Source organism: Euleptes europaea, chromosome 11 (genome assembly GCF_029931775.1).
Source record: "Euleptes europaea isolate rEulEur1 chromosome 11, rEulEur1.hap1, whole genome shotgun sequence".
NCBI lineage: Eukaryota > Metazoa > Chordata > Lepidosauria > Squamata > Sphaerodactylidae > Euleptes > Euleptes europaea.
In genome coordinates this window covers 60768874-60788178 of record NC_079322.1, presented here as the reverse complement: position 1 = coordinate 60788178, position 19305 = coordinate 60768874, and positions in this window count along the sequence as shown.

Below are 19305 nucleotides of genomic sequence, written 5' to 3'. Positions count from 1 at the left end.
ATGCAAAACTCTAGGATTGTAGCCATCTACTAGTTCTGCATGAGAGCTAATGTGGTGCCAAGGCCTTTTAGACGTTGGTTATGTATAGTTAGAGTTCTCAACTTCCAGATGGGGCCTGAAGATCTCCTGCTATAACTACTGATTTCTGGACTACAGATAGGGTTGCCAAGTAGGGCTGTGGATTCGGTAAAAAAACAAACCAAAAAAATACAGAAAAAATGCAAATTCGGTAAAATTCGGGTTTGGGTTTACTGAGTCCACAAAATCCGGGAAGTTGGCAAAGCCGAATTTGCCATTCCTGAAAAATCTGGATACATTGTATCTCTGTGGAGGTGCGGGCGAACTTTCCCATTGCAAAGATCACACTAAAGCATCTGAACACAGCCACTTTGCCAATGCATTTCAATGGAGGAGGATGGGGGCAACCACTTCCAGACCCCATAACTCTGGACCCCCTGACCCAATCTTTACCAAACTTGGGGGTTCTTGCAAAGAGAGTCCCTTATAGCTACCCTGAAAATTTGAGACCTCTACCTGCAAAAATGCTCCCCAGGGGCTGCGGAAAGCCCCCATAGGGTTTAAATGGCCGAATTTTACTGGAAACCCGAATTTAAAGCCGAATTCCTCTCTTTACCGGTATAGGAAATTCAGCATTCAGGTTTCCCCCCGAAAATGACCAATAAACCAGAACCCGAATTTTACCGATTTTTTCCCAACAGCCCTATTGCCAAGTCCCTCTTTGCCACCAGTGGGATGTTTTAGGGGTGGAGCCTGAGAAGGGTGGGGTTTGGGGAGGGGAGGAACTTCAATGCCATAGAGTCCAATTGCCAAAGCGGCCATTTTCTCCAGGTGAATTGATCTCTATCGGCTGGAGATCAGTTGTAATAGCAGGAGATTTCCACTAGTACCTGGAGGTGGGCAACTTTAACTACAGAGATCAGTTCCCCTGGAGAAAATGGCTGCTTTGGTGGGGTGGACTCTATGGCATTGTATGTTGTTGAGCTCCCTCCATTCCTCAAACCCCACCTTCCCCAGGCTCCACCTCCAAAATCCCCAGGTGTTTCCCAACACAGAGCTGGCAATCCAATGTACAGTGGATTTGTTCCAGAAGTTTGTTATCCTGAACTAGCAATCACCTTCCCTGTGACAAATTCTATGGGGCTTCAGCCACACACCCATAGTACCTTTAAGACAAGGCATGATATTAGGGTTGCCAGCTCCACATTGGGAAATACCTGGAGATTTTTGGGGTGGAGCTTGAGGAGGGCAGGGTTTGGGGAGGGGAGGAACTTCAATGCCATAGAGTCCAGTTGCCAAAACGGCCATTTTCTTATTTATTTATTTATTTTTCAAATTTGTAGCCCGCCCTCAACCCCAGCAAGTCGGGCTCAGTGTGGGTAACAACCACTAAAATACATAAAATTAACAATATAATTAAAACAACAACAACCTCAAAAACATCAAAACATCAAAAATGTCAGTAAAACCTCATAATACATTCATAAATAGGTGGCCTTAAATTTACCCAGGTGCCACCATGTAGCAAAACATTAGCAGGTCAACCCTCCACAGATGTCAAGATTAGGGGGGGAGATGGGGAAGCCGGTAATGTTGGATTCTCTTGCAGCTGTCCTCAGTTATAGGCCTGGCAGAATAGCTCCATTTTACAGGCCCTGCGGAACTCCTTAAGATCCCGCAGGGCCCTGATGTCACCAGGAAGACTATTTCATGAGGCTGGGGCCGGGGCCAAAAAGGCCCTGGCCCTTGTTGAAGACAGCCACACATTCTTCAGGCCGGGGACCACCAGCAGATTACTATTAGTAGAGTGTAAGGCTCTTTGGGGGGCATACCAGGAGAGGCGGTCCCGCAGGTGTGATGGTCCCAGACCGTGTAAGGCTTTAAAGGTCAAAACCAGCACCTTGAACCTGATCCTATGCTCCAGCTGGAGCCAGTGCAGTTGTTTTAGCAGCTCCATCCTTGCTCTGCTCCACTGAAAAGCACCCATTGTAGAGCGTAGGTACATTGATGAGAGGGGGACCACGTATTGTACTGCACCACACCACTGCTCCTGCACACACAATACAGGTGTGTATACTGATCATGTACAGACTATGTACTCTTACAGCATTAGTGCACGAAAAAAAGAAACAAAGAGACATTCTTTTTTCTATTGTCATTATTTCACGGCGATCCTTTGAGAGTCCAAACGTCTCTAATGTCTGAAATGTTTGGAACTGGGTGTCCAATATTAGGATATACCCCTTTTAACATAATTGGTTAACTATAGTGTGTGCCTAGTGACATATCCTTCCTGGCTTCCAGCGCTCAAATCCAATTCCAGTCTGCTCCCAAACTGTTTAATGAGCTCATTTGATTGTGTCCAGGCTAACACAGAGATATAAACAGCTTTAATCCCTATTTCTTGGCACTTTTGACCCCCTGCTTGGATTCATTATTCTCCTTTTAGCCACATCAAGGCACAACACTCCAACTAAATCATTCAAGCATTTTGTTCACGTAACAGGGTTTTTTTTTTATGACCCCATGTTTTCTTTGTGCCACTCTCTGTAGTTTTGGTTTTCAATCCATAGCGTTCGTTTTAAGGAGGAAAGAATCCACACAAAATGGCTCGCAAGGGTGGGGGGGGGGTGCGTGTGTGTTTTAGTTTGCATTTGTAGATACTTGGATCAGTAAGTCTGCATGCCCTGCTCATCTCCCCATTTTATGGGTTATGGTAAATATACTCAGAGTCTGTGTATCACTTGATAGTTCACATTTTCTATTTATCTATCTAGTTATAAAGGAATTCCAGGCCATGTGTAGACTCCATGCCAGAAGAATAGGTGACGCTAGGAATGCCAGCCATCATCTGGCAACCCCTGGGAGGCTTTAGGGGCAGAGCAAGGTGTTGCATGGTGCCACACGGTGCAGTGATGTCACTTCCAGCCATATAATCAGAAGTGACATCACATGTCCTAGCGATGCTATGGTTTTGCCATAGAGATGTGGGTGATAGCTAGAACGTCGAAGCCACACATTACGCCACTTCTGGTTACGTGATTGGACGTGATGTCACAGTGTTGCCCCAATGGCATTCCTCTTCATTTCCTGCTGCTGCAATGGGCAGCAGTGGGAAGCCAGAAGCCCGGGGCAGGAAGAGTCTATAGTGGGGAAACCTGGTAAGCCCAGGTGCCGCCCCACCTTTCCTTCACCCAGCAGATAACCTCATGCACGAAGAAGACACATCTCACAGAAGTTCAGGTCCATGAGAATCTATTCCCACAATTCTTTCCCCTCGAGTAAAGACAGAAATTACATAAATTGGGGGGCTGAAGAATTGGGCATTGGCAGGAGATTTGCATGACTTTTCTAGAATATTGCAAAGGGGTAGCTGTGTTAATCTGTTGTAGAAAAATAAAACGAACATCTAGGGGCACCTTGATGTTGTTAGTATTTAGGGTGCCCCTGAACTTTTGTTTTATTTTTCTAGAATAGCCTGGCTGAGCATATCTGGGACTGAATGGCACAATTAGGCTTGCCAACCTCCAGGTGGCTCCGGGAGATCTCCCACTATTACAATTGATCTATAGGCAACCAAGATCAGTTCCCCTGGAGAAAACTGCTCCTTTGGAGGGTGGACTCTACTACATTATACCCTGCTGAGGTCCTTCCCCTCCCCGAACTCTTCCCTGCCCAGGCTCCACCTCCCAAATCTCCAGGTATTTCCAAACCCAGAACTGGCAACCATAGGCGCAATCCAGAAATGCAATTCTTTCCAGTCAGTACATGAACACAAGTCCCAAAGCGACGGGCTTTTCTGGATTTGTCTGTATTTCCAGATGGGCATGTAACATGATAATGCGTTTTTGTATTCCAGCTTTCACTGGTTATGAAAGAAACGTTTTCCTTCCAGGGTCACACCACAAGAGCTGCTTCTTAAGGCAGGAGCGTACTTGCGAACGCTCATTGTTCAAGTTTAATCTGTTAAATGCTAAAGTGCTTAATCAGGAGATTATTAAGAATTCTGATTAAGCGCTGGAGCTCAACACTGAACTGATGTTTTTGTTGCCTGAACTGCAAGTGAAACCCGCGAGGGCATTAAGCATTTAATACCTAAACAATGTACAGTGTTATTAGAATAATCCGACGGGAGGGTACAAATGTTAGCATCTTGGCATTTTCCTGAGCGCCCTTAAAAAAGTCTTCAGTGTTGTGGACTTTACAGCTAAGCACCCTGGAAACTATACCGTCAACACAAAAGAAAGAAAGAACCTGCCTTGAGTCTCGGCAGGGGGAAGGGTGGGCTATACATAAAAGTAAATAAATAAAATTTTAAAACCTGGCTGGCCTACTATTTGTGGTGTAGTTGTTAAGAGTGTCGGACTAGTATCTGCGAGATCTGGGTTCAATTCCCCACTCTGGCATGGAAGCCCTAAGGGTGAGTTTGGGCCAATCGCATACTCTCCATCTAACCTACCTCACAGGGTTGTTGTGAGGATAAAAGGGACGTAAACCACTTTGGGTCCCCACTGGGGAGAAAGGGGTTCAACTACATGGCCTGTAAGGCCCTTCCTCGCTTTCGATCTATGATTAAAACAAAAGCAGGTATTTCTGTTCAATTTTTGATTGACAAATATCTAAATGTGCCCCTGCCAATATTCCTACTCCAATGAAAGCATTTGAGCCACACACGGCCTTGTCCTGTCTCTGCAATCTTCTCTTGTCTACCTTTATGTCTCTTTATCCCAGCCATTATTCTAAAATTCTACAAGTGGATAGAAGTATTGAAACGACGTCTTCATCAGGAACTTAATCCCAAATTAATTCTCGGTATAGATATAATCACAAGGTAATCATCTGTTTCCCGACGCCGCCCCCTCCCGACTCTGAGAGAAGTCATTCACAACCCAGGATATCCAGCACACCAAAGGATAATCAGCTCTTCAGAAGAAACCATTCCACACCTTCTGAAAACTAAGAACATCAATGTGCATGAATAGAAAGGGAACTGAGTGACCCTTAAAATGATCACAGTCAATTCACACTCGGGAGAGAGAGGCAGCTCTTCTGGCACTATTGTCCTCCCATGGTCCTGTCATCACTTGGTTGCCTTGTTAATGGCAGATAATTTCATTTGATTGTCGGAGCCAAGGATCCCCATAGGCTTTTGATGTAAAATATTCTTAGTACACTGTACTGTTATAAAATGAAAAAGGGGATGCACAAAACCAAGAGGCCTTCATCACTGTCAGATATACTATTGGGAGGGGGGCCAGTATAGGCCCCCTTCATGATTATTCTCTCCTGAGAACATCTATCTCTTTGACCATGTTACTGGAAAGCCAGCATAGTGTAGTGGTTAAGAGCAGTGGTTTGGAGCAGTGGAGTCTAATCTGTAGAACCGGGTTTGATTCTCCACTCCTCCACATGAGCGGTGGAGGCTAATCTGGTGAACTAGGCTGGTTTCCCCACTCCTCCACATGAAGCCAGCTGGGTGACCTTGGGCTAGTCACAGCTCTCTTAGAGCTCTCTCAGTCCCACCTGCCTCATGGGTGTCTGTTGTCGGGAGGAGAAGGGAAGGTGATTGTAAGCAGGTTTGATTCTTCCTTAAGTGGTAGAGAAATTTGGCATGTTAAAACCAACTCCTCCTCCTCCTCCTCCTCCTTCTTCTTCCTGGGTTCCCCACTCTGTGAGTGTAAGAAACTATTAAATAAGCCTATGTATACACTGCTTGTATCCCAAGTAAAAATCCCATTGCTTAAAATGGAGGGGTGGGGAAACGTTACTGGGTGCTCTTTGACTTTCATTGATAACATCTCTATACTTATTATGAGATATTTCAATAAAAGGAAATCACCATCGCAAATGATCTTAAAATCAAATGATCTTAAAATACGTGGTAGTTGAGGCTGTTGTGGTTGTTGCAGTCAATTAAATTATTTTTACAGTTTATATCCCGCCTTTCTGCCCTCACGAGGCAGCAACAAATGAAAACATACATAATAAAACTGCATTTTTGTTTCATGTTTTGCTTGTCTCCCTTCATGGAACTAAAAGAGGATTCCCAACCAGCTATTTGATCACTGAGAATGGTTGAACAAGCTGGGAACTGGAGCCACGAAGCTACAAATTCTGCACTTACACGAACTGAAGTCCAACACCGTCACACAATCATATTTGATCTGCTTTCAAAAGAAGAACTGATGCATGCAAAAGCTTTCGTTGGGCCATATGCTTCTCTGAGGCAGACCAGGGAAACCATTGTCTAGCATAAGAGAATACTGAATATATATTTTTTCCATTGAAAAGGGTAAGGAAGAGCAACAGCCAGATTTCAGTCAGTATATTAAATGCACATATAAAAAGAGGGGAAACTGAGTCATATTTACACCAAAACACAGTCACAACACCTTTTCCACCTCCACTAAATGGTAACTGAAATCAAACTGGTTTCCTCTCCCTCCGCCCTTTTTTGTCATCAAGTCACAGCTGACTCATGGCAACCCCGTGGGGTGTGCAAGTCAAAAGACATTCAGAAGTGGTCTGCCATGGCCTGCCTCTGCCCTGGTATTTCTTGGTGGTTTCCCATCCAAATACTAACCAGGGCCAACTCTGCATAGCTTCCAAGCTCTGACAAGATCAGGCTACCCTGGGCTATCCAGGTCAAGGTAACTCTCTTTTACATTGTAAATAATTTCTAGTGTCTGAGTGCCAGAAAGAATGGGAATTGTACAACATGGGTATACAAGTTGCAAGACTCCCACATGGAAATCTATGGATGGATTCATCAAATCCAGTTTTTATCTGGTTTCAAATGGATGAACATACACAAACTGGCTGATCATGGTCAGAGTCAGCAAGATTTCCAGTGATTGTGGCTGCTGGAAAAAGGGGTGTTGAGACTTGATGCTGGCTATGCCCAAATCCCACATTATGTTTGTCCACATGCTCCCTTACCTGGGAACAATAGACAGTATCACATTATGAATGAATTCATGCTTACGTGCTGCATAATGATGCTGAATCTTTCCTTATTAATAAATGAGGAAGAGACGTACAGCTGCGTTTCCAGCTAGGCGGCAGACTGACGTCTGGGCCGCACATGCATGCTCATCAGTTGATACCAGCCACATGACAACAGAACTTTCACATCACTTCAAAGCACATTCCTTAGGCAGTCATCAACCCAGTGATCAGGTGTGAAGGAATCAAGTGATTCATGCCTGTGTGAACCAGTCTCTGTAAGAAACTTTGGAAAGGTTGAATCAATTTCCTCCTTTCTGAAAATTCAGTGGAAAAAACAACTTCGTCTAAGTTATGTATTTGATTTTGAAATGGCTTTCTTCCACTTTTTGTTTCACATTAAAAATATTCATAATGGACTTATTGTGGACTAAAAGGCATGCTTAACATTGCTTATGAAAAAGCCATAGGAGGAAATTTCATCTAAGTTTGCTTCCTGAATCATAAAGCAGTAACAGTCCCCCAAATAGTGATTATGGCTTCCTGACCTATTTTAAATACTTAGACGGCATGTGTTACTACTCGTGCTAATTTCTGTGACGATGTTTTCATGACCAAGAGTTTTGTTAATGAACAATAGATTTCAACGATCATCTCATTTCCTAAGTTCATCACCACCTCAATGGATTTTTTTTTCAGTTCAGCGATTTTCAAAAGCCATTTCTCTCTCAGATCTATCCTGTTTCCCATTCCCACTTGCCCCACAACATGATGGTACACCTCTCCCATGTGCTTATGCCCCTACTCCTCCAATGTGGTGAGAACAATAAGATAATATGCAAATGAACTTGACATGCACAAGTCATGCAGGTTCCTCAGAGTTTGAAAAACAAAAGATTTCTATTGGTTCTTGTAGGTTATCCGGGCTGTGTAACCGTGGTCTTGGAATTTTCTTTCCTGACGTTTCGCCAGCAACTGTGGCAGGCATCTTCAGAGTAGTAACACTGAAGGACAGTGTCTCTCAGTGTCAAGGGTGTAGGAAGAGTAATATATAGTCAGAAAGGGGTTGGATTTGAGCTGAGTATTGTCCTGCAAAAGTAATGTGCTAATCATTGTCCTGTAAGTATCAAGATAATGCGCTAATGAGGATATGGTATGCTAATATGGAACCATTGTATCCTGAAGTGATCCGTTAATGTGTGTAATCCAAAGCTAATCTGCATGGCTATTGTTGAATATTGTCTTTGTTGGTCTGGAGGTTTTTTAGAACAGGAAGCCAAGCCTTATTCATTCTTAAACTCTCCTCTTTTCTGTTAAAGTTGTGCCGATGTTTATGAATTTCAATGGCTTCTCTGTGCAATCTGACAAAATAGTTGGTAGAATTGTCCAGTCTTTCAGTGTCTTGGAATAAGACCCTGTGTCCTGTTTGTGTCGGTCCATGTTCAGCCACTGCTGATTTCTCAGGTTGGCCAAGTCTGCAGTATCTTTCATGTTCTTTTATCCTTGTTTGTATGCTGTGTTTTTGTGTCGAAAAAAAGATTTCTAGTTGCATGATTAAGAATGTTGATCTTCAAAGAATATGGTTTCTCATTTGCAGCCAATAGCAAGGTGAAGGCTGTGGGCTATCCAAAATTAAGCACATCCATGTTGCATAGTTTCCCTAGAAATCATTAAAATGTATGTTTTATTCAAAGTCAATCGATGGTGCCCCCGTAGGGTTTTCTAGGCAAGAGACAAAGAGAGTTGGTTTGCCTTGCTTGCTTCTGCATAGCAATCCGGGCCTGGACCTCCTTGGTGGTCTCCCAAACAAGTACTGACCCTCCTTAGCTTCCAAGATCTGACAAGATCAGGTTAGCCTGGACCATCCAGGTCATACTGCTGGTACTCCATGTCTTTACTCCCGCTTTCTTAACAACAGCTAATACAAGTGACATTTATGCCATGATTTCATCACAATCCGCATTGCTGTGCTCCTGCTCCATATGGTTAGCTGGTCAGGCTGAGGAAATGTACACAATGATAAGCCTTATTCACTCATTATGGTTTTGGCCCTCCAACCCAATATAATGGGACAGTGCATTACCCACAGTCCTCCTGATATGTGTCATTGTTTTGTGTGAATAGGGAAACGTGTCTTTTCTCTCTTTGGCATATGCAATTGCACACCCTTATAAAGCCTGGGCTTTCAATTATACATATTCAAGCTGAAAAATACACCCTGCCCTTTTCACAGAAAAGGGTGACTGCGTATTTAAAGACTCAACGGGCATATAAGGGCGTAACTCTGCTTAGGACTGCACTGTCAGCATCCTAGATTGTCAGTGCAGCAATAATGTATGCAAAATAGTGGAGATCTGACATTATTCCAAGTGTAAAGGAATAGGAGCAAAAAATCTTTGAACACCCAGTTGTGAAAAACAGGCAAAGGTCCTGCCCCATTTTTTGTCGGTATACCCATTTGGTGTGTCTGTGTCTTTGTGTACTGAGCAGCTAAATAGCCATGCAATGCTAGAGGAGCCAGGTGGGGGGAACAATAGAGAAGAAAATTGGTTCAGCTGTCAGAGTTGAGTCCAATAGGTTTTGTACTTCCAGCAAATGAGACTTATAGGTCTCAGAACCCAGTGTTTAGGGAAATCTGCCCGCTTTAGGGCCAAACAAAACACTTTCAAAGAAAACTGTGGCTCAGAGCCATGTCCCTCAGGGCCTGGGTTTAATTTCATGGAAAGTTCCACCAGGTCACAGCCAGAGCCAAAAAGTCCCTGGCCCTGGTCGAGGACAGCCAAACAACTTTTGGGTCAGAGACCACTGGTATGTTGTTACTAGCAGAGGGCAGCACTCTTGGCGGGCGGGGGGGGGGGGTATATCAGGAGAGGCAGTGCCACAGATATGAGGGTCTCAGACCATTTAGGGCTTTGAAGGTCAACACCAAAATCTTGAACCTGATACAGTACTCAGCTGGGAGCCACTGCAGCTGGCGGAGCACAGGTCATACATGTGATCTCCATGGGGTCCCCATAAGGGCCCATACTGTCGCATTCTCGACCAGTTGAAGTTTCCAGAGCAGCTTCAAGGGTAGCCTTGCAAAGAGCGAGTCACAGTAGTCTAACAGGAGGTGACGGTTGCATGGATCACTGTGGCTAGGTCAGGGTGAGACAGTTAGCTGCCTGGCCTGGTGAAATAGGGTTGCCAACCTCCAGGTACTAGCAGGAGATCTCCTGCTATTACAACTGATCTTCAGCCGATAGACATCAGTTCATCTGAAGAAAATGGCCGCTTTGGCAATTGGACTCCACGGCATTGAAGTTCCTCCCTTCCCCAAACCCTGCCCTCCTCAGGCTCTGCCCCAAAAACCTCCCACTGGTGGTGAAGGGGAACCTAGCAACCCTATGGTGAAAGTGCCATGCTGGCTGTGTTAGTGACTTGAGCCTTCAAGGAAAGGGAGGCATCCAGAATCACACCCAGACTTCTGGTGGTGGAGGCAAGTGTCAATTGCACACCCTCAAGAGTCAGAAGCTGATGTCCCTGACCTGGATCACCCCGGCCCAGCCACAGGATCTCTGTCTTTGATGGATTCAGTTTCAGCCAACTCTGTTTCAGGCACTCCACCGCGGTCTCCAGACATTTGGCCAACGTATCTGAGACGGTGCCTGGTTGGCCATCCATCAACAGCTAGGCGTCATCTGCATATTGATGACAACCCAGGCTGAAACTCTGGACCAGCTGGGCAAGGGGACGCATGTAGATATTAAAAAGCATTGGGGAGAGGATCGCCCCTTGAGGGACCCCACATACCAATGGGTATCATGTCGAGACTCTCTCCCCCAGTGCTGCCCTCTGTCCCTGACCTTGAAGAAATGAAATCACCCATTGAAGGACTGACCCACGTTAGGCAACATAGGCGAGGCAGTGGATTAATCGATCATAATCGACCGTGTCAAACAATGCTGAGAGATCGAGCAGCAGCAGCAGCGCTGACCCAAATCCAGCTGTCTTCGGAGATCGTCTGTGAGGGTGACTAAACAACCTCATTCCATCCGAGGAAGTAAATAATGGTTATTGTTTTTCCCTGTTTACCTTAAGCTTCATCTGAAATAGCTGCATTTAGAAGCCTCTGGGGTTCAGTCTGTCAAGTGGAGGTTGGGGCAGGGAACACACTGGTCAAACTTCATGTCATTCTACCTCTATTCAAGTGTCATTTAATACCCCAGCCTTCACAGCCCTATGGCCAAATCTACCAGGGTATATGTATGTTTTTAAACATACACAGAAAGGAAATTATTTATTGAACAATGGCTACCTTTCACCAGTCTCTGCAATAGCAAAGGCCCAGTCACAAGGGGCTTTATATGTATTATATATATGTATATGCATTATAGGAGCCCCGTGGTGCAGAGTGATAAGCTGCAGTAGTGCAGTCAAAAGCTCTGCTCATGACCTGAGTTCGATCCTGACGGAAGCCAGTTTCAGGTACCTCAAGGTTGACTCAGCCCTCCAGCCTTCCAAAGTCAGTCAAATGAGTACCCAGCTTGCTGGGGGTAAAGGGAAGATGACTGGGGAAGGCATTGGCAAACCACCCCGTAAACGTAGTCTGCCTAGTAAATGACGGGATGTGACATCACCTCATGGGTCAGTAATGACCCGATGCTTGCACGGCACACTACCTTTACCTTTATATGCATTATATACATTTAAGATCAAAGAAGCTCGCTGAATGTGCTACGCCTCCAACACATAGTGTTATGTTTTTTTAAAAAACATATATTCAAATGTGTTGAACTTTGACTGGGTTAGGCCCAATGACATTTTCATTATTGATTATTAGACTGCTGCAACGCAACCCTTTGAAACAATTAGCTTGAGAACTTTCCTTCTGTAGAAGCAGTGAAGCTCTGTGGCAAAGAGGAATAAATAGGGTTGCCAACCTCCAGGTGGTGGCTGGGGATCTCCCACTATTACAACTGATTTCCAGGCAACAGAGATCAGTTCACCTGGAGAAAATGGCCGCTTTGGAAGATGGACTCTGTGGCATTGAAGTCTCTCCCCTCTCCAAACCCCGCCCTCCTCAGGCTCTACCTCCAACATCTCCAGGTATTTCCCAACCCAGTGGTGGCAGCCTTCGGAATAAAGTACCCCAACTCCTCTTTCAGTCGAGTTGGCTCAAGAAAAATTCAGTGCTCTTTTGGACACAAATCAATCACATCTAATGAGCAGTCTTCTTAATGTGTGTGTGTAAATTACAGAACACAGGACTGACTCTGCAAGGAAGTCAGATAATATGTTTATGTTTAAGGCAGAAGTTTTGGGTTGTTTTTTGTTTTTGCATCTGTAATTAGCTTAGACTTATCTTCAATTTAATTTTCCTGTTTGACTTCCAGCAGCATTTACTGTAAAACATCCTGAATAAAAGCACTATAATAAGAAAATCTGGTACTGCTTTTGGAATCAAGGTTTCGTTTTTTTTAAAAAAAAAAAATGGGTATAAATGCTTTCCATGTGTTAAGTTGTTCCTCTTAGTATTTTACTACGCTGTACTGCTTATTCCTGTGGTTAAGGAGCCCATAAACAGCTGACCGAGGGAGGGGGAGAGAGAGAGAGAGAGAGAGAGAGAGAGAGAGAAGATGAGCCACCAATATGGAGATGTATAGTGGGATTTCTCTCCTTTTGTCCTTTCCAAGCAGATGTTTCTTAGCTATTAATTCATCTTTCATCTGTAGGGAGGGAAAAAAGCAACCCTGGAATTCTAGCATGGGGGGGTGGAAATAAGGGAAATGAGAAAGAGAGGAAATAATCTCTCCCAAGTGGTCAAGCCACAAAACAGTGGTTCCTATAAGGAAATATTTGAATGGTATTTTGTGAAACCAAGAAAGAAAGAATGGGTGATGGAGAGGATGAAACAGTAGAGAGAATGGAGAATGTGGATATTTAAGAAGAAAAAAATGTATATAGTGTGGTTATGGTCTTGTCCATTGCCCAGCAAAATGTGAGAGCTGGTATAATGTGCAATTTTGTGTTTCATTTTTAAAGAATATCTCAGCAGCTACATGGAGTATTGTTTTGTGGGCTCATGTTTCCAAGAAATACAAAGTTCAGCCTTCACAAGGACAATTTATGCAGGGACATTTTCCCGCGGTCACCCCCGCCGGCTGATTATGCATGCTTTTTCCACCCGTCAGAGGTGACCTCGCTCTCCTCACACATTTTGCCCATGTTTTCCAGATGCTGTTTTAACCAAAATCTGGAAAATGCAGGCAAAACGTACAGGGAGAGCGAGGATACCTCCGAAAGGCGGTAAAGGCATGCATAATCAAAAGAAAGCCCCGAAGCAGTCGGTGAGGGTGACAGCGGTGAAATGTCCTAGCATAAAAGGCCAAGGTCTGTTTCTTTTGGATGAGAAATTATTGGAAGATCTTGGAAATAATTTGTTAATTTACAAATATACAACTGGTACAAAAATTCATTACAAGGATTCAGATGCATGCACATCAGCCCTACCAGGATTTACAGCAATATAAGTCCACTCTTCTAAAGCCTTAATTTGTAGCCAAATGCAAATCAAAACGCTGTTTCCCAGCACTTTTTGCATTCACTGTGACAGGCAAAATGCCATAGAGATTGGGAAAATTCCTAGAGTACCTGGAAACGATTGCATGTTCTCCACTAACTAGGGTTGCCAGCCCATTGTTGACAACCTCAGAGAGCTTTCCAGGGGTGAAGCCAGGAAAAAGGTGTCATTGATGTCTTAATATCATTTTCTATAGCAAAAACTCAGGCGTGACATCATATCCAGCAATGCCCTAGGAATCCCACAAATCTCTGTGGCAAAGACCATATTGATCAGTGGAATTCCTAGAGGGTCATGGTAACCTGTGATGTCACTTTCAGGGTTTCGCATAGAAATGACATCATGGTGTCAGTGATGCTGGGTCCCCCCCCCCCCCCCGCACTGCTGCATTGATCGGCAGCTGGCAAATGGGTGGTGGCCAGAGAATTGTTTGCCATCAGGAAGGTGAGAACGTATAAGCTCCACCCTCTCCGGGCACCACCCCCAAAATCTCCCATCATTTGCCATTGCAGGGTGGATACCCCTACTGCTCAGATCACCCAAAGTTAATTTTTTTTCAATATTACGCTTTTATCTTGCCCTTCCTCCAAAGAGCTCAGGGAGCATACCCCTCCCCATTTTATCCTCAGAGTAAACGTATGAAGTAGGTTAGCCTGAGAGAGTGACAGGCCCAGGGTTACCTCGTGAGCATCATGAATGAGTGCTAATGTGAACATAAGGTTCTCCGGTCATAGTCCAACCTTTACTACACCACACTGGCTCTCACATATTTGGGGACCTGGGCAACTCTCAGACCTCTGTGTCTGCCAAACAACAATGAGCCTTAGGTAGGGTTTCCAACCTCCAGGTACTAGCTGGAGATCTCCTGCTATTGCAACTGATCTCCAGTCTATAGGGATCAGTTCACCTGGAGAAAATGGCCACTTTGGCAATTGGACTCTATGGCATTGAAGTCCCTCCCCTTTCCAAACCCCACCTTCCTCAGGCTCTGCCCCAAAAACCTCCCACAGGTTGCGAAGAGGGACCTGGCAACCCTAGCCTTAGGGTTGCCAACCTCCAGATGGGGCCTAAATATAGGGTTGCCAGGTCCCTCTTCACCTCCAGCGATCATATTGTGAAAACTGCATAGAATCATAGAGTTGGAAGGGACCACCAGGGTCATCTAGTCCAACCCCCTGCACAATGCAGAAAATTCACAACTACCTCCCGCCCACACCCCCAGTGACCCCCACTACATGCCCAGAAGATGGCCAAGATGTGTTCCCTCTCATCATCTGCTTAAGGTTATAGAATCAGCATTGCTGACAGATGGTCATCTAGCCTCTTCTTAAAAACCTCTAGGGAAGGAGAGCTTACCACCTCCCGAGGAAGCCTGTTCCGCTGAGGAACCGCTCTAACTGTTAGAAAATTCTTCCTAATATCTAGACGGAAACTCTTTTGATTTAATTTCAACCCATTGTTTCTGGTCTGACCTTCTGGGGCAACAGAAAACAACTCGGCACCCTCGTCTACGTGACAGCCCTTCAAGTACTTGAAGATGGTTATCATATCCCCTCTCAGTCTTCTCCTCTACAGGCTGAACATACCCATCTCCTTCAACCTTTCCTCATAGGACTTGGTCTCCAGACCCCTCCCCATCTTCCCCCGTGATCAAACACAAAAAGAAGGTATTTTCTCTAGAAATGTAGCATTCCACCCCTCTTTTCGCTCTCCCTCTGCATCCCTTCCCCACTGTCTTGCTTTTCTGTAGTTATGCTTTCTTCTTATGTTGCAGGTCTGCTTTTTATGTTCTTCCTCTTCGTGTTCAGTCTCTATACAGTCTGGGAAAGCTGCAGGCAGACAGCCGGTTTTGCCTCCCTATATATTTGTGGAGCCAGCAAGACGAAATACAAATTGGCTTTTAAGAAGAAAAGGAGGTTTCATTGACCATCATGACTGTCTGGGACTTGAAAATATCCCTGCAGACAGTTCCTTCATTCCAGTAGATGGGATGCATTGTGTTCATTTGAAACAGCAACGCGGCAAATTTGATAATCCATTTTAAATTCTTTGCACTCTGCATCTTGGAAAAGGGCCCAAAAATAACCTTTCCTTTAAAGCCCGTTCACAACAAAGCCTGCAGTCCAAAGCAGCCGTTTTGTTAAGGGCCCTACTAAGGCCAGGCCATATGCTATGTGGCTGCTAATTCAAAACACGTCCTGCCCTGCACCCACGGCTTGCTTCCATATCAAGAAGATAATTATGAAAAGGTCATCTCATGCTCATGGCCTGCATCATCCACTTTCTTCCCGCACCAGCTTCATGCTTCAATGGGTGCTTCTTAAGGTTGCCAGGTCCCTCTTTGCCACCGGCAAGAGATTTTGGGGGCGGAGCCTGAGGAGGGCGGGGTTTGGGGAGGGGAGGGACTTCAATGCCATAGAGTCCAATTGCCAAAGTGGCCATTTTCTCCACGGGAACTGATCTCTGTCGGCTGGGGATCAGTTGTAATAGCAGGAGATCTCCAGCTAGTACCTGGAGGTTGGCAACCCCAGTTCTTCTCGTGTCAATTATGCTACCTTTGGTATTGCTGAATCAGCAGACCCCTGTTTCTCAAAGCTCATGTCAACTTGGGGGTCAAAAAGGATCTGCACACAAAAATATGGTACAGAGCCAGTATGGTATAGGATATTGAAGACCATCCTATTCTGCCATAGGGTTGCCAACTTCCAGGTACTAGCTGGAGATCTCCAGTTTTACAACTGATCTCCGGTCGATAGAGATCAGTTCACCTGGAGATAGGGTTGCTAACTGCCAGGTAGTAGCAGGAGATCTCCTGGTAATTCAACTGATCTCCAGCCAATAGAGATCAGATCACCTGGAGAAAAATGGCTGCTTTGGCAATTGAACTCTATGGCACTGAAGTCCCTCCCCTCTCCAAACCCCATCCACCTCAGGCTCCACCCCAAAAACCTCCTGCTGGTGGCAAAGAGGGACCTGGCAACCCTATTCTGCCATTAAATCTTGCTGGGTGACCTTGGGGTAGTCACACTCACTCAGGTTTAAAGGAACAATACACCATTCATTACAGTGACACAATCCCATAGTATGGACTTTACTTATGGGAAGTTTGGCCATACAGTGTTACAGTGCCCACCTGGGATCACTGCCAGCCGCTATCTATCTGCATTCTTCTTGGAGTGGTGGAGTCTGATCTGGAGAACCGGATTTGATTCCTTACTCCTCCACAAGAGCGGCGGAGGCTAATCTGGTGGACTGGATTTGTTTCCCCACTCCGACACACGAAGCCAGCTGGGTGACCTTGGGCAAGTCATTCTCTCTCAGCCTCAACTACCTCACAGGGTGTCTGTTGTGGGGAGGGCAAGGGAAGGTGATTGTAAGCCGGTTTGATTCTCCCTTAAGTGGCAGAGAAAGTAGGCATATAAAAACCAACTCTTCTTCTTCATTTCATCTGAATATGAAGCATGCTCTAGTCACTTACTTAGATTTCACTCTAGAGCCATGAACATTGAACTTTAGAGAAATGGTTCGTGTTGTGGCTAGTGTCAGTCTGAGGAGACCCCTTCCCACTCACTCTGTCATGAATACACTGTCTTACTTTGGGACAGTCATTCTCTCTCAGTCTAACCTACCTCATAGGGATAAAGGAAAACCATACATGCGACCCAGAGCTTCTTGGTGGAGGGGTGGGATAAAAAATATAATAGGTTGATCCTTACTTTTTAACATAAACTGCTCATGGAATAACGCTGGCCTTGTTTTGTATCCCAAAAACATTTCTTGAAGCCAATTCCGTTTCAAAAGGAAGTAACGCGGCCCAGTGTGGAGTAGTGGTTAAGAGCGATGGACTCTAATCTGAAGGACCGAGTTCTATTCCCCGCTCCTCCACATGAAACCTGCTGGGTGACCTTGGGCCATTTACAGTTCTCTCAGAACTCTCTCTGCCCACATAGAGGCAGGCGATGGCAAACCACCTCCGAACGTCTCTTGCCTTGAAAGCCCTATGGGGTCACCATAAGTAAGCTGTAACCTGATGACACACACACACAATACAGCCCAAGCGCAAAAGATACACACATAAAAGATGCATGGGAAGAGGTCATTTGGAAGCTGCCCCCTCCCTCCCGGGGCTGGGCTCACTCGGTGCTTGAGCGTCTGGAGTGGAGCATTAGGAAACCATCATCACCACAAGGGCTCCTCGAACCTCTCCAAAGCAGAAGAACCTTTCAAAACGTAATAGATTAATAATGACTGCCCTTTGTTTAAACCAAGGATCGCAGACAAAGTGTCTCTGGGAGCACAATGTTTGTGAGTGACACATCCCTCCTGAGTCCCAGCCAAGCCCGTCTCACTGAAGGGCTCTTTCTGCAATTTGTTTTCGAGGGTGGAGTCAAGGCCCGCATGCCATTTGGGGACTGGTTTGTGCGAGAGACTCAGTCTGGCTGGAGCTTGTGCCGTCTGTCACTGGAGCCAGGACAGGGCTATGATTTGCGTCTGCTCGGCTGATGCTTTCATGTTTTTGGTGCAAAGATATTCAAAGCACTAATGGAATCTCTCTCTCTCTCTCTCTCTCTCTCTCTCTCTCTCTGCCGCAACAACAACAGGGGTGGCTTCAGCTATTTATGACTTGACAGTATTTATGGCTTGGCAGTGTGTATCACAGCAAACTTGCTGAACCGAAGCAAGTCGGGAGCTGGTCAGGGCCTAGATGAGGAGACCTCCCGGGAAGTCTAGGTAAGCCAGCCACCTTGGTGGAAGAAAGACTGGGACCAAATGAAATAAACATTCAAATGATTCTCCTATATACACAGATAAGGAAGTGTACGCTTGGCCTTTCCCCAAACAGGAGATGTACTCGATATCTGTGCGTCACTGTGGCAACATGGAAACTGGTAAGTCTGCAGATTGTTAAAAGCAAATTTGTTTATCCTACACTCCCTCTCCTTTTTCACACTCTAAGAATCAGTTTTACATATGAAATTGCCCTGTACTGAGTCAGACCATTGGTCTATCACGGTCGATATTGTCCACTCTGACTGGCAGTAGCTCTCCAGGGTCTTAGGGTCTACCAGGATCTCCAGGGTCTATATGACAGCCCTTCAAGTACTTGAAGATGGTTATCATATCACCTCTCAGTCTTCTCCTCTCCAGGCTAAACACACCCCAGCTCCTTCAACCTTTCCTCATAGGACTTGGTCTCCAGACCTCTCACCATCTTTGTTGCCCTCCTCTGGACACGTTCCTCCTTGTCTACATCCTTCTTAAATTGCGGTGCTATTGTGTAGCACAGGACAGGATCCTGCAAATCAGTGTTGGTGCCACCTCAACTGTCTGTTGATTTTTATTTGTTGTAAGCCAGCAAGCTGCTCGCACCGTGTCTGATCTGAATTTATTTATTTGTTTTGCTGGTTTTGGCTAAAATGCTGACTTCCGCTATTTATCATTCCCAGCATGTAATAGGTTCAAGAGTCATGGCAAAGTTAAGGATAGTATTGCCAATACTGATTTCTTCTGTGGCTGTTGCAGAGAAGTCTAGCTGGTAGGAGGGCGGATTCCTTCACTGGTCTTCACGCGTAAGCAGAAATAGTTTTTGCATAACTATAACCGCACAAGAGAGATGAACTGCTTCAGAAGGAAGCAGAGAAGAAACTGCATTCTGCTAGGAATGTTTATCTGTTTTCCTGAATGAAAAACACACCGACGGTTAGGGTTGCCAGCTCGGGGTTTGGAAACACCTGGTGATTTTGAGGATGAAGCCTGAGGAGGGTGAGGTTTGGAGAGGG